The 13,348-nt window shown below is 32.0% G+C and overlaps 1 pseudogene; it reads left to right on the top strand.

The window, feature by feature from the left end:
• Positions 1-2,183: 2,183 nt before the first annotated feature.
• Positions 2,184-13,072, top strand: LOC128181439 (A disintegrin and metalloproteinase with thrombospondin motifs 16-like; annotated as a pseudogene).
• The last annotated feature ends 276 nt before the right edge of the window (positions 13,073-13,348 follow it).

Here is a 13,348-nt window from a genome sequence, read left to right as displayed (position 1 = left end):
TTAGTGTATAACCAAATAGAAAATTGAAAAGTTAATTTTTGAATTACGTAGTGAAAATCTTAAATAGATCTAGTATGATAGATTTGATCACGCCCGACCTAAATTACCTCATAATATTCAAAGAATGATTCCTTATTCCTTATATTTATTTAATTTTATGCCATTGTACGATTAAATATTTAAATATAAGTAAGTAAACACCGCTGGCGCCCCAATTATACGTCCTTTGAAATTATGGATTGTATAGTACAAAATCGATACGTAGTCTTATCACAGGCAAACACAATGGAAAATGTAAATATTTTTACTTACATAGCTGCCATTAAGTTGTATAGTGACATCTTGTGGTTTGACAGAATATGGCGGTAGTGTAATGCGAATACAAATAGAATGGTCATGACTCTGAAAGAACATTTTATATTAAATATATGTACAAGAGACATAATTTTGCATCGTTATAAATATAATTTGTTTTCTCAAATAATTTCAAAATTACAGAAGTTGAAAATCCCATTGATATCAAAACGGTATATTTGTTTTATTAACTGTGTGTTGAAAGTAACTGTGTCATGCAGTAATTTGTTATCAATACATTCTAAGATGTGCTTTTCCCTTAAAATTTGATATTCCAAAAAGTTTTGTTATAATAGTTTAACATTTTTCAAGTTGAGCAAGTAATATGAGGCTTATTAGTATAACAAATTAGTATAACAATTGATTAAAATTCTAAATCCTTTATTTTGTCTTGAAACTCAATGAAGTTGGACAGTAAATAAACTCAGAGTTTGTTGTTATTATTTTGAATTCTTACCATTGTTTCTATAATAATAGTGAGATCCTTGTTGTTGGGGCTGGTTAAAGACACCATGCTTCCCCCCTGGTGTAACTTACTGACTCCGTGATCATGGGACAGGTACTTCCCTCCAGGTTTGGTGAACTGTGAGGTATGGGCTGACAAACATGTATCATAAGGGGAATTTTTGGCAGCACATAAATTCAGGTGTATTATGTCTTTCAATTTTACATTTTTATATGATTTCTACAACAATTCAACAATTAGAAATTACACAAACCTGGATGACATAGTACACTTAGAATGTCATGAACAAAGAGTATTCTCTATTAACCTTGGGTGAATTTGAAATCTAGAATACTTTAACATTTGTGGCAATTGTAATAGGCTACAATCCAGATAAATGATATCATGAGGTAAAAATATACATGTACTTCTTATGTGTTATACAGTAATTCTCAAAATAAAACATCGAGCCTTCCTTCACGATTTAGAAATATAACTGATGAAGTAAAATCCTATATGTTTGATCTAAATTGATATAGCACATTTAAAATTTGTCTCTCTTGTATTCAGCGTTATGTTTTGGTCTTAGCGCTTCTATACATATGTGATCCAGATAGGACTCTCAACGACATAGTGTCCACTCCATGGAGTCTTGGCAGTCATCAGTCCATTCCGAGGAAACAAAGGAAATTCGTAATAACTGGCAATCAGATTTCATTAGATGGTGCTAAAATGTGTGGAACACAGTATAAGGCTTAAACCTATATGCATTGGATTGACTTGTTACAGTGAATAATGTTTTATGTTGCTTCTTTGGCATATTGTGTGTCGAGTCTCTCTAAAACGTTTTTAATTGAAACAAAGATCACCTACAATGATGCAAACTTGATGGGAAACCATAAATAACTGTATAATATGTTGATTTTTTAACAAGGTGGAAAATATTTCAACTGTAAAAAATTATGTACATATTTTTTCCGATAAGCTTTTAAATAAACGAGCAGTTCAGTATTGAATTTATATGGGAATAAAAGATGTAACATTCCAACCCTTCATTTTTTAAAACTTTGGTATGCTAAATTCTAAATGTTTGTTAAGTTATTTTTATAGGTTGATTATAACATTGTTTTTTTTTTTTTTTTTTTTTTTTTGGGGGGGGGGGGTTACTGTAATTGCTATTGGATGTTAAACGAAATTCTTAAATGGAAACATTCAGTCGGTGAGATCAATTATCATTATCTGTTTGCAAAACTGCCAGGTAAAACTCGTGTTAAAGTGCCAAAGGATGTTTTAGTCAACACCACATCTATTTGTTATACACGTGAGGGAAGTTCCGATGGAGCAAAAAAAAAACCAAACAAACAAAAAAACCAAAACAAAACATTTCAATTTCTCTGAGCAGGAAAACAGTTGGAAAATTTAAGAGACATGACAAACTAAAACGTGAACATACCAAAGACAAAGTTATATATCAAAAGAATCTAAATTAACTAGACTAAGTTTTGTTTTGTTATAATAACTGCAAATGCAATAAGGATTGAAACATTTACCAAATGGATTTTAAACTGACATAGTCTTGTCATAACAGATATGCTTCCATCAAAATATGATGAAGAGGCACCTCCATTGAGGACTACTAAGTGAAAGTTGACAACAAAGGTTGTGGCAATAGAACTAGGAGTGTACACAGATAGCTCCTTTACAGCACAGTTCCCGTCTACGGACGTGTCCATTAGGGTCGAACTGATGATTTTAAAGTACAACGGGGTAATATACATGAAATTTCAGTCAGACAGGTTAATTGACAAACAGTCACAACAAAAGTAAACATACAAACAGACAGACAAAACATATTTTTTATGTCATAATATAGTTTGTTCATAAGGCGCAAATGGTGTTTTCTAGATCTGAGACACTTGGATACAACATCAAACTAAAGATCAAGAATCTTGAGTTTTGGGAGACTAATCCGGTAAGTTCTCTATATTTTCTTTAATGACTAGTTGTAAAAATGTAATCTTTTGAACTTCTAAGTATATCTTTACATGTATCTCTTATTATATTGTAGAGCTTTTACAACATGTAAAAAAGCTACAGGAAACCCTCTCCAGTTTCTGTCAGGGTACAATAAACGTTTCTCACAAATTTGACATCAGATGTGCTCACAGAGCGTAAGTACGATATAGATACACGCAATATGTTGGAAATGCGTTAGAAGATGTTTTATGGAAGAAAAACATCTCTTTAATTATTAGCAGAATTTTGCAAGCGTCTCGAGTGTACAATGTTTATATACGCATGCCTTATCATTGTTAAGTTAATGTACTTTTGAAATTGTTCAGGGTGTCCGCAGATTATGGTGGATTTGCATATATCGGTGGAGCCTGCACTGACTATGCATGTTCTGTCGACTGTGAACGGTCTATAACCGGCTACAAGGCCCTTACAAATGAAATTGGACATAAGTAAGAACTTTTTTATCCCTTTATGATAATACACCACCGACAGCGACTTTAACTTTGTGCAGACGATGGTTTTGGGTATTTTTATTTATTTTTTGTATTAATTAGGGGATGAACCATGACGCAGGCAGGTGTAACGGAAGTGACGTGGGTATCATTGGAGGATACGGCGCAGGATGGAGTTCATGTAGCATCAACGGTCTTTATAACTTTCTTCAGTGGGTATTTCTAGAAATAGAAGGTAAATATAAACAGAGCTATAATACTACAGAACGAGCGTATCCTATGATATTGTGTGTACAAATTATATCATTGTTATTTCAATTCATGTAATGTAACGAACATAACCCTTCATCTAACATTTATTAAACATATATCCTTTATGGTAACCCTACGTTTATAATGTCAATTTTTTAAACGCCAACTGCAGCTCTCATATTCCTTACGAATAATTTAAAACACTGCTTGAATACAGGGGTTCATGAAAAGTCTCTAATTTATCATTTTTTGATCGCGATTGATAGTGTGATTGATTAAACATGTATGCAATATGGACGTTTTTGTTTACTATGTTGTCTGAAAATCACTTTGCGCCTGCATCATTGTCTAATGCATGCCATTTTTAACACAAACCTCACTTTGATAACTGATAAAATAAAAATAGTTTATGTGTTTACATAACATTATGTATTTATTTAATGAGGACAATCATTTTTCTTTGATACAGACTTGAAAAAGCACACTGTGTGTTCAGAGAAGCTGAAGCTTTAGCTGAGCTGAGCTCATCTTTGATTGGTGAAAAACTAATTTATCTATTCTTAACTAGTATATCATAAAGCATCATGGTCCTAAAGTCAAATCACTGATACTGACATTTTCCATTGTATATATCTGTGATAACATGAATCGATTTTGTTATGAACCTGTCAGTCCAATAATTGCCAAAGACGTACTGTTGGGGCGCATGCAGGGTTTGCATAAACAATAATCTAATATTTAATCATACAATTACTAAAAGTTTTATTCATAATTTACATTTTTCAGTGTCTTTGTCTGTGATAACAATACAAATCGATGTTGTATTCACAGTCCAGTATATTCAAATGACGAATCGTCGGCACGCAGACAGGGTTTGCAAAATTAAAAGACATCACATTAATATGTCAATATTCTTATATTTAATCGTACAGTTGCTAAAAATTATATTAATATAAGTAATAAGGGATCATTCTTTGAATATCATGAGGTGATTATTTCGGTGGAGGGGGGAAAGGGCATGGTCAAATCTATCATAAAGTCCTTCGGGCTCTATTATTATCACCTCATAATACTCATAGAATGATTCCCTACTGTTTAATTAACACCAGAATAATCATTTTTGTTTTTTAGTTACATTTTGTATTATTACGAATATGATTTTATTTATCCTTCTCTAAAGAAACCTACAACCACATTTAAAACTTGACGTGTAAAAAATTAACTTTTTGTTCAAAAAGAAAATCTTAAATTAGGTCAGGAATACAGTCCAGATGACATCTGTGAGAATAGATACGGTCCAAACTTCTTTTTAAGAAAGTTTCAGCAAAACTCGGTAAGTCTTAACAAACAAACTCTTCATTCTGAACGCAGTTAATAGGACTAAACGGTCGTTGGCAATTTCACACTATCCAATTCTTTTTATAAAGGCTTTAAATTGTCTACAGATTAAGGGAAAAACACTTATCTTAAAGCCAAAAAATAGAAGATTTTTCACAAGGTAGATCTGATAATTAATTTTTTGACCATCTGTCCTTCCTAATTATTAAAGATTGATTAATTAGGAAACATATAGATTATGAAACATAGAATTTTTATACGTCCATTTTCGGTAGCACTGCCAGGCCTACAGTTGTGTGAATCTTACGGAGGGAGCCCTATACGGCCAGATGTTTGACGATGAATGGCAGGACATACCCGGCTCTTACTGTGGCGATGGAAAAGTAAGTTGAATCAGAGCATTCGCTTGTAAGAATGATAGCTTGATTTTATTTATGTTTGTGTCTAAAAGATGAAAAATTATTTTTTAGGACGGAGATGATATCACTCTTTTTTTCATTTGATTTTCAAAGAAAAAATGTTGAACATCCTTTCTTTTCTCGTGAGATTGTTTAGTTTTCTTGTTTCAAATTATGTATTGGTTAAACATTTTTCATAGATTTGCTTTAAACAAACATGTACCACGTTTGAGGATGTCAGACAAACCCTAAAATCATCAGACCAGGAGGGTGGGGTCGTTGGGGGGCGTGGCAGTCCTGCTCCAGAACATGTGGGGTGGGAGTAACATACAGACGCCGAAGATGCAACAATCCAAGGTGATTTTTTCTCATTTTTATGCACGGTTATTATCTTATATTCACTGAATATTATTGAAACATATAAAAAACCCAGACTAGCATTTGGTCAACTGTTTATTAAATTCAGTGAAGCGTATAATTGGAATTTGATATAAATGAACTGTAAAGAATATTTTAACCTACATGAAGTTTAAAGTTTAACTGCATTGTCTAAAAACATCGTTTATACCAATGTAAATGCATCATTATCTAACATTGACAGCAGCCCAATAAACCACCCGGGCTGTGAAGGAGGGGAGAACAATGCGAATGAAGCCAAGATTTGTAATCCAGAGGTTAGTGTAACATTTCAAGCTGCCACTGCAACGCATAGATAAACCAGTAAAGAAAAACAAAGAGACGCCATTTACCAATAATATAATGATTTGAATTTTTTCTGTTCTAGCCATGTTCCGATGATAGTCCAAAACAGGCAGATCTGATTAAACAGAGAGCTTCAGAAACGTGTCTTACAATGCTTGAAAATAAAGTGTTGAATTCGTCAGAGTATAATTCAACGGGGATAGATACAGTCATTCTGGTGAGAAATAACCACGCATGCTTAAAATGCTTCATAAATATTTACTCATATTTTGTAATATAAATATGTCATATAAACTCCCATTATTCCATGTTTTTTGAACGGCATAAACTAATTTAGAATGAGTAATGAACAGCTGATAAAATAAAATTATGTTGTAATCCCATTTCATCCTTTTTACTAGGAAATGATGTGTGTGAAGTTAGATGTAAAGCAGTAGGTGATTTCAAATCGCCATATTTAACAAGATTCGGCTTAATGCCGCACGGTAACCCATGCGATGCCAAAGTAATTAATTATATGGATTTCATGAGCTCACCTTGGCCAAGAAAGAAAGGTCTCACTCCTATTTGTTTGGAAGGAAATTGCAGGGCAAGTAAAAAAAATATATTTATGAAATTGTTTCGATATTGTTTTTAGTAATTCGGATCTGACCACTCGTCCTTTTTTTTCGATGCTAAAAAAGCATCAGCAATATTGAATGCGAGACTAACTATTTCTGGGTTCGAGACTCATACTTTATTTGGATTTTATTACACATAAAACGATTATTTAAATTTTTCCGTAAAAAAAAGCTTGTAGTTGCTTTCGATGAATCTTCTCAGGGAGAATTAGAACAGGAATAAAATCCGGGAAAGACGTTCGTCCTGAGATGATAAGCTTATAGAACTTAAAAAACAAAAATAGCTTATATATTAACTAGTACTGAAAGCACGTACACATGTACTTATAATTCACCTTTTGTTTCAATGTTTCTAGATTTTTTTTTTCAATGCTTGCATGTTTATGATATATCTTTATGTTTAGATCTTTGGGTGCGACGATGCTTTCCTGGGAGGGACAAAAGAGTTTGATGAATGTGGTGTTTGTGGTGGGGATGGGTCCACATGTGACGTCATACAGGGAACATTCACGGGTATACCTGGAGAAGGTAACTTGTTTCGCGACATTTAACTTTACCTTTGTAGTACAATTACATGTAAATATACCGGTAGTGCCGCCTAATTTCAAAACAACAAGACTGTAGCCCTACGGAAGTGTTACAAGTTTTAATACGTATCCCCTCCGTATCTAATGGGATGAAAATTCATTCTATATTGTAACATTGAAATTAACTTTTAACCAATGCCAGATAGAATGCTCTAATGTCTTTTTTAATGGGTTTTGATAAGTATAAAACAATTATTGTCATCCTGTACACAATTTCAAAAAAGGGTTTTACTAATATTTCAATGTAGATAAAACACTTTTTGCAGGTAATAGAACTCTCATGATTGAGATACCGAAAGGAGCATATAATATACAGATTTGGTTTAACTGGTGGATAATGGAAAATAACTTCATAGGTAAGTAAAGATGTATTCACTGTCAATAATCATCGTTATTATACAAAAAAGTCTATTAATCTGATAGTTTTCCCTGCTATTAACCTATTGATTTTGAAAAGAGAAAACGCTGGATAAGATACTTTCTCTTTTGGTAAACAAATTTAAAATATCATTCATACGAAATTAAGGCATAGCTGTGTTCTCAATTTTGACCTTTATCGATATAACATTTGAGCCAACCCAATGCGTTTATGTGGAAGTTTGGAAGGTGCTCTTTACTTGTTCTTCGTTTGAAAAAAAATATTCATTATGAATTACGCGGGGGTGTTAAGGAAGCATATAGATTCTGAGTTACATGTAATTTCGTGATATCACAAATCTTAGTTATTATGTACATATTCAATTATTTAAGCAACGAAACGTAGACCAAAAGCAAATAAAAATACTGAAGTCAATTTTTTTTCAGAAATTAGTTTGTATTACGTAGATTTATACATTGATGACGTCATGACTAAACGTTGAATGTCGTGTGAATTTGATCGGAAAGCATTGTAAACATATTCAAAATATAACTAATCTAAGAACTCTAATAAAATATTGTGGTGTGATTTATTGAGAATGGGACATAAGAATACTAGGAGAGATGTTAGTTTTTTCAATCATTCGCTAAAAGGTATGTAAATTTGCTTTTATTTCTTGGCCAGGCTTTCCTCTGTCGTTGTTTACGATATAAAAATCCGACTAGAACAACACTACCCCGCATATATTGAACTTTGAATTTTATATGTATCGTTAGTTTGATCAATGCTTAAAATGAAAAGTGCTGCTAGAATCCCATGTTGTGTGTTGTTTTGATGCAACTTGCCGTTTTCCGTGCAAACTTTATAAAAGTTGGGAAGGTTTTACGAGAACTGGATGAATAACTATTGAATTAAGAAAAACATAGGATTCTAGCAGCAGTTTTAATTAAACTGAGATGTTTTGCCTTCACTTGGTATGTTTATTTTATTTTGGAAACCGCGGGGTAGTGTTGTTCTATCTCATTTTATGTTTAGGAATATACGTAAGCTATTTATAGTTGTCACGTGATAATGCACCAATGTGGCAGTAATGTACTACCCGATTTTATTGCACTTACATCTATTTCAAAGGATAATACTAAGTTTTTGATCCTATTCAAAATTGTTATTTAATTTCACGATTTTGAATATAACAGTCAAATTAAGACGCTAAATTGCCCATATGCTTCCTTAACACCCCCGCGTAAGACAATCATTTCTGTATGACCTTTTATCGTTGAACTTTTTGAATACAATTGATGTACTTTGATGTGACAAAACTTGATCTTATGATGAAAATATAAAAATATTTAAAGAAGTTCATACATTTATACAAAAGTGTGGACGATTTATCTAAGTTTTTTTTAATTATTTGCATAACTTTCTTATCCATGCTAATTTTAATTCTAGATTTGCACAGTGTTGCAGCATTCAAAACTAATTATTTATTTGTGTTTCATTAAGTATACTATAACTGTTATAAATGTTAACTGGCATCGTATGGCATTGTAATTTTGTAATTGTAATATATTATGTGCAAGGAGAGGACTCTCTAAGTTTCTGGAAATTGTGTCCAATCCTTTTGGCATCATTAGTCAATAAAATATGTTCAACTCAGATATAATGTCAAGCTAATATCCAGGCATTGTTAATTTATAGTCAAGATTAAATTCCTTATCATTCTAACTCTCATTCTCTCTTTATCTGTCTCTCTCTCACTCGTTCCCTTGAATTTCTATTTCTCTTTAACTCTTTATTTCGTTTTATTCCCCGTATCTCTCTCTCTCTCTCTCTCTCTCTCTCTCTCTCTCTCTCTCTCTCTCTCTCTCTTACAGTTTGACTTTTTCATTACAAAAGAGATGTACGATAAAGATGATGTCCCCGTTATCGTCAGCCATGTTGGAAGCAGCTGGGTGTGGAACACGGATGAGAGTAAAAATCCGGTCAATTTTGCCAACACCTACTGGCATTATAAATTGTTTGAGTACTTGTATACAACGGGACCTATCTCCGAGCCTGCTATCATCAAGGTATGATTTCACATTAAGAAACTTACTTACTTTAATCCACATTCAAAAATTAACTAAATTTTCAAAAATTAACATTTCATCACCATGTGAGAAGAAACTTTGAAATGGTAATTTTTACAAACTTGTTCTATTAATCTATTAGTGATTTTAAAGAGAAATATTGAGGCAATATGCATGGTTATTAAACAAGGTCATAGACATTACGTTTTATTTAATAAGATTACCTCGATTCATCAACGTTGGTAAGCTCTGCAACAAGTATTACATTTAAAGAAATGATCGGTAATAATGATATATAGATAGCTAGAAGCAAGCAACATGATCAGTTTGATGTAAAATAATTAAAAAAGTACAGTATTTTTACAAAATATAGATTATTTTGAATCTGTATACCATAATTTCATCATTATAAACCGTCAACAAATTTAATTTTGAAATAAATTTGGGAAGGCCGTTCGTAAACTCCTTCTCTAGCTTTATATTTTTAACGTAATTATTAAATATTAATGTATCCTTCTCTTCTTCTTCTTCTTCTTCTTCCTCTTCTTCTTCTTCTTCTTCTTCTTCTTCTTCTTCTTCATACTGAGTAGGGCTCTTCAAAGAGCATTAACACGTATACAAAGAAAGAGTTGTAATAAAGTAATTTAATGCGACTGAAAAAAATTTGAATGCCACCATAACTTGCTATTGAGGTCGCATCATAACGTAACCTTGTTTATAAATCAAGTCAATTCCTAGCTACTATTATGCAACATCAATAGATCGAAGTCTGTTCATGGAGCATCTTCGCATGATCGAGGTCAGTTCATCGAGGTCAACTGCATTACTGAATGAATTTCGATCGAAATTCTTACGCGTGAGACAAAATGTGCATTCGTAAATAAACAAGTCGAACTGTATTTAATGTATGTTTGCATCTCTTAAGGTAAATGAATTGAAAATAAAACTAAGTGAAATGTTATATCAAAAAAAGACCGACGCTTCAAGTTTAAAAATAAGAAGTACTTATGCAAGCGGAATGTGTGCGCACGTGGACGCATTTGTCGTATGCCTCATATGGACACAATAGTGATCGGCCGATCACAAAAAGTCATCAAAGCGATATCTTTCTACCAAATGAAAATGGTCCGTAATTGCATTTGGTTTTTTTTTTATTGATTTCAGCTTTATCAAAAGAACGTTTTGGAAAACAAAGGCATTCATTACGCTTATTCTTTACCCAAAACTGGTGAGTTTTAATAAACAGCTGATTCAATATGATTATGTTATATTCTTAATTTTAATCAATAGGAATAAAAGATTCTATAAATTACGCTATCTTATACTGTCTAAAATGCATGTTTTATAATATAATCCATCAATTTGTAGAGCAAATTTCCTTTGAAAATCGTGTATAAAAGTGTTAAAAAGGCATTTAATTGCTATTAACCTTCATTAATATTAACGATACATAATGATAACAGCATATTTAGTAAATAAAGGTTTCAGTTTTTTAGATTGACAAAGGTCATTGTCTATGTATCTTTAAATACAACTAATTCTACACGATTTATTTCAACACCTATTTAAGGTGAATGTAAGAATAACGGGACATACAACCTTAAACTGCGTACTTGTGACTGTCCTACTGGATTTTACGGTAATAAAATATATGGGATATTTTGTTTATTTTATAGATGTGTTAGCAAAAAAGAACGAGAGGATATATATGCGAAAATGATGCCATGCATGTGGTACATTGATGCAAATTTTACGTTAGATAAATAATTTGATCACATGCTTAGCTCAGTATGCGGTGGATATCACTCATTGGATTAATTGATGATATTACACTGTGTATTCTTACGTCATGTGACTTCATAGTTATGGTTCTTGATTGACCTAGAATAAAAGTACAAACATTATCTAGTTGAAAAGTGTGGAGTTGTACTTGTGAATCATTTTTTGTCGTTTTATTCATTGTTTTCATGAAAAAAAAAATAGTTTCGGAAATAAAATGTTAAAGCATCTTTGTTAAATCGTTAAGGAAAATTTTCCATGCGTAAAGTTGTGACGTCCTGCAGTAAATATTCCATGCGGCTTACAATTTAGTAATTTTTACAGAAGAACATTAAGATTTAACAAAAGACGTGGTAAACATGTGATAAAAAGAATCTTTCATGATCTGCAAAGGTTAATGATTTATATCAAGCTCGTGTTGTGTTTACTATCCCCTCGCCAAGCCTCGGGAATAGAAAGAACACAACTTGCTAGATAGAAATCATATACCCACCCAAATCATGAAAGATCCAATATAAAGTATTCAACTTTCAAAATAAACATTCAATTTCAATCCAAATTCCATTCGGTATCAGAATATTGATGTGAGAAGATTTGTTTAAGAAAAATGTCATTTGCATCTCAAAAATTAATAAAACCTAAAAAGTGTAATTCAACGTAATTATTCATAAAATATTAGCATACCGTTAGATGGTAAGACAAACGTTGTAGGCCTCGGGATCATAAAGCAATTTCAGACCTAATCAAAATTTCAACCAGTCACAAAATAATGGTTTATCATAAAATTACAATGGAAATTTATAATTGAAAACATTATATCAAGACACTTTCAATAGCATTTCAATTTTGTCAGTATTTTTAATCAAGAGATATCAAGACAGTTTACAATTTTTCACTTAAGTCTCAGTTTGCTTCATGATTCTGGGACCTGGTTTTGGAGAACTTACATATTGATTTCCTCTTAAAGATAAGATTTGTTTAAATATTAAAAAATTATCAAAATTGAAGCTAAAATGTAATGAATTCTTTGTTACTTAATAAGAGATTTAAAAATACAATATCTATGTCTAGATTAAAAGGAATTCAATGTATAATGACGGGATGTTGAACAATTAGAATTATTTCCTCTAGATGAAATTTTTTTTTAGATTCGTCAAGTTATCTGCGGTTAATGATTCATTTTATTTTACATTTTAATAAAGAGAAAGTTTCTGCATGTATTAACCAAAAGAGTTTTACGGATTTCAGTTCCTTTTTACAATATCTTGCTAAAACATACCTTGCCAATAGACTTCAGTGTAAATTTAAGGTGTGATTAATTAGACCATAATCAAAATTATGGTGGAGTATTTTTATTTGATAACACCTACAAAATGATATCATGATTAAGAATAAAGGGACATTCATTTATTATGTACAAAATGTGGATGTTATATATTGAATACCTTAATTCGTTGACCATTCAGCTTCTGAAAGTAAATACAATGACACCTGATATTTCTGTTGCATTAACAGGAGCTGACTGTGGCAGTCGCTGTAATATTTACTGCTTCAATGGCGCGGCATTGGACGAGTCCACCTGCACGTGCCAGTGTAAGGAACACCAGACGGGACGTTATTGTAAGTGTGAAACAGGATATACCGGGAAAGACTGCACAGAAAAAAAGACGAAATGTTTACCAATGTCTGAATAAAATTTGAATGTAGACTTTTGCTCTTTTTTTGGCTTCAATTGTCTATGATATTGATCTTGAGTCTTGTGAAGTAGCTTTTGTTTTGGAGCAGAAACAAATGAAAATTAAAAAGACCCTTGTATAACACGTTTAACAAATTTATGCTAAATATTGCATGATGGAATAAAGATGAGAATACCAGGGTGAAGCTAGCAGCCACTAACAGCAGCCACTAAGCCCGTAGAAGCTAGCAGCCAATAAGGAAATTCATCAAAGTACTGGAACAGAAAATTATATTTTACCTA

Source organism: Crassostrea angulata, chromosome 4 (genome assembly GCF_025612915.1).
Source record: "Crassostrea angulata isolate pt1a10 chromosome 4, ASM2561291v2, whole genome shotgun sequence".
NCBI classification, from domain to species: Eukaryota; Metazoa; Mollusca; class Bivalvia; order Ostreida; family Ostreidae; genus Magallana; species Magallana angulata.
Note: the sequence above shows the minus strand (reverse complement) of the source record. Positions and strands in the feature narration are given on the sequence as shown.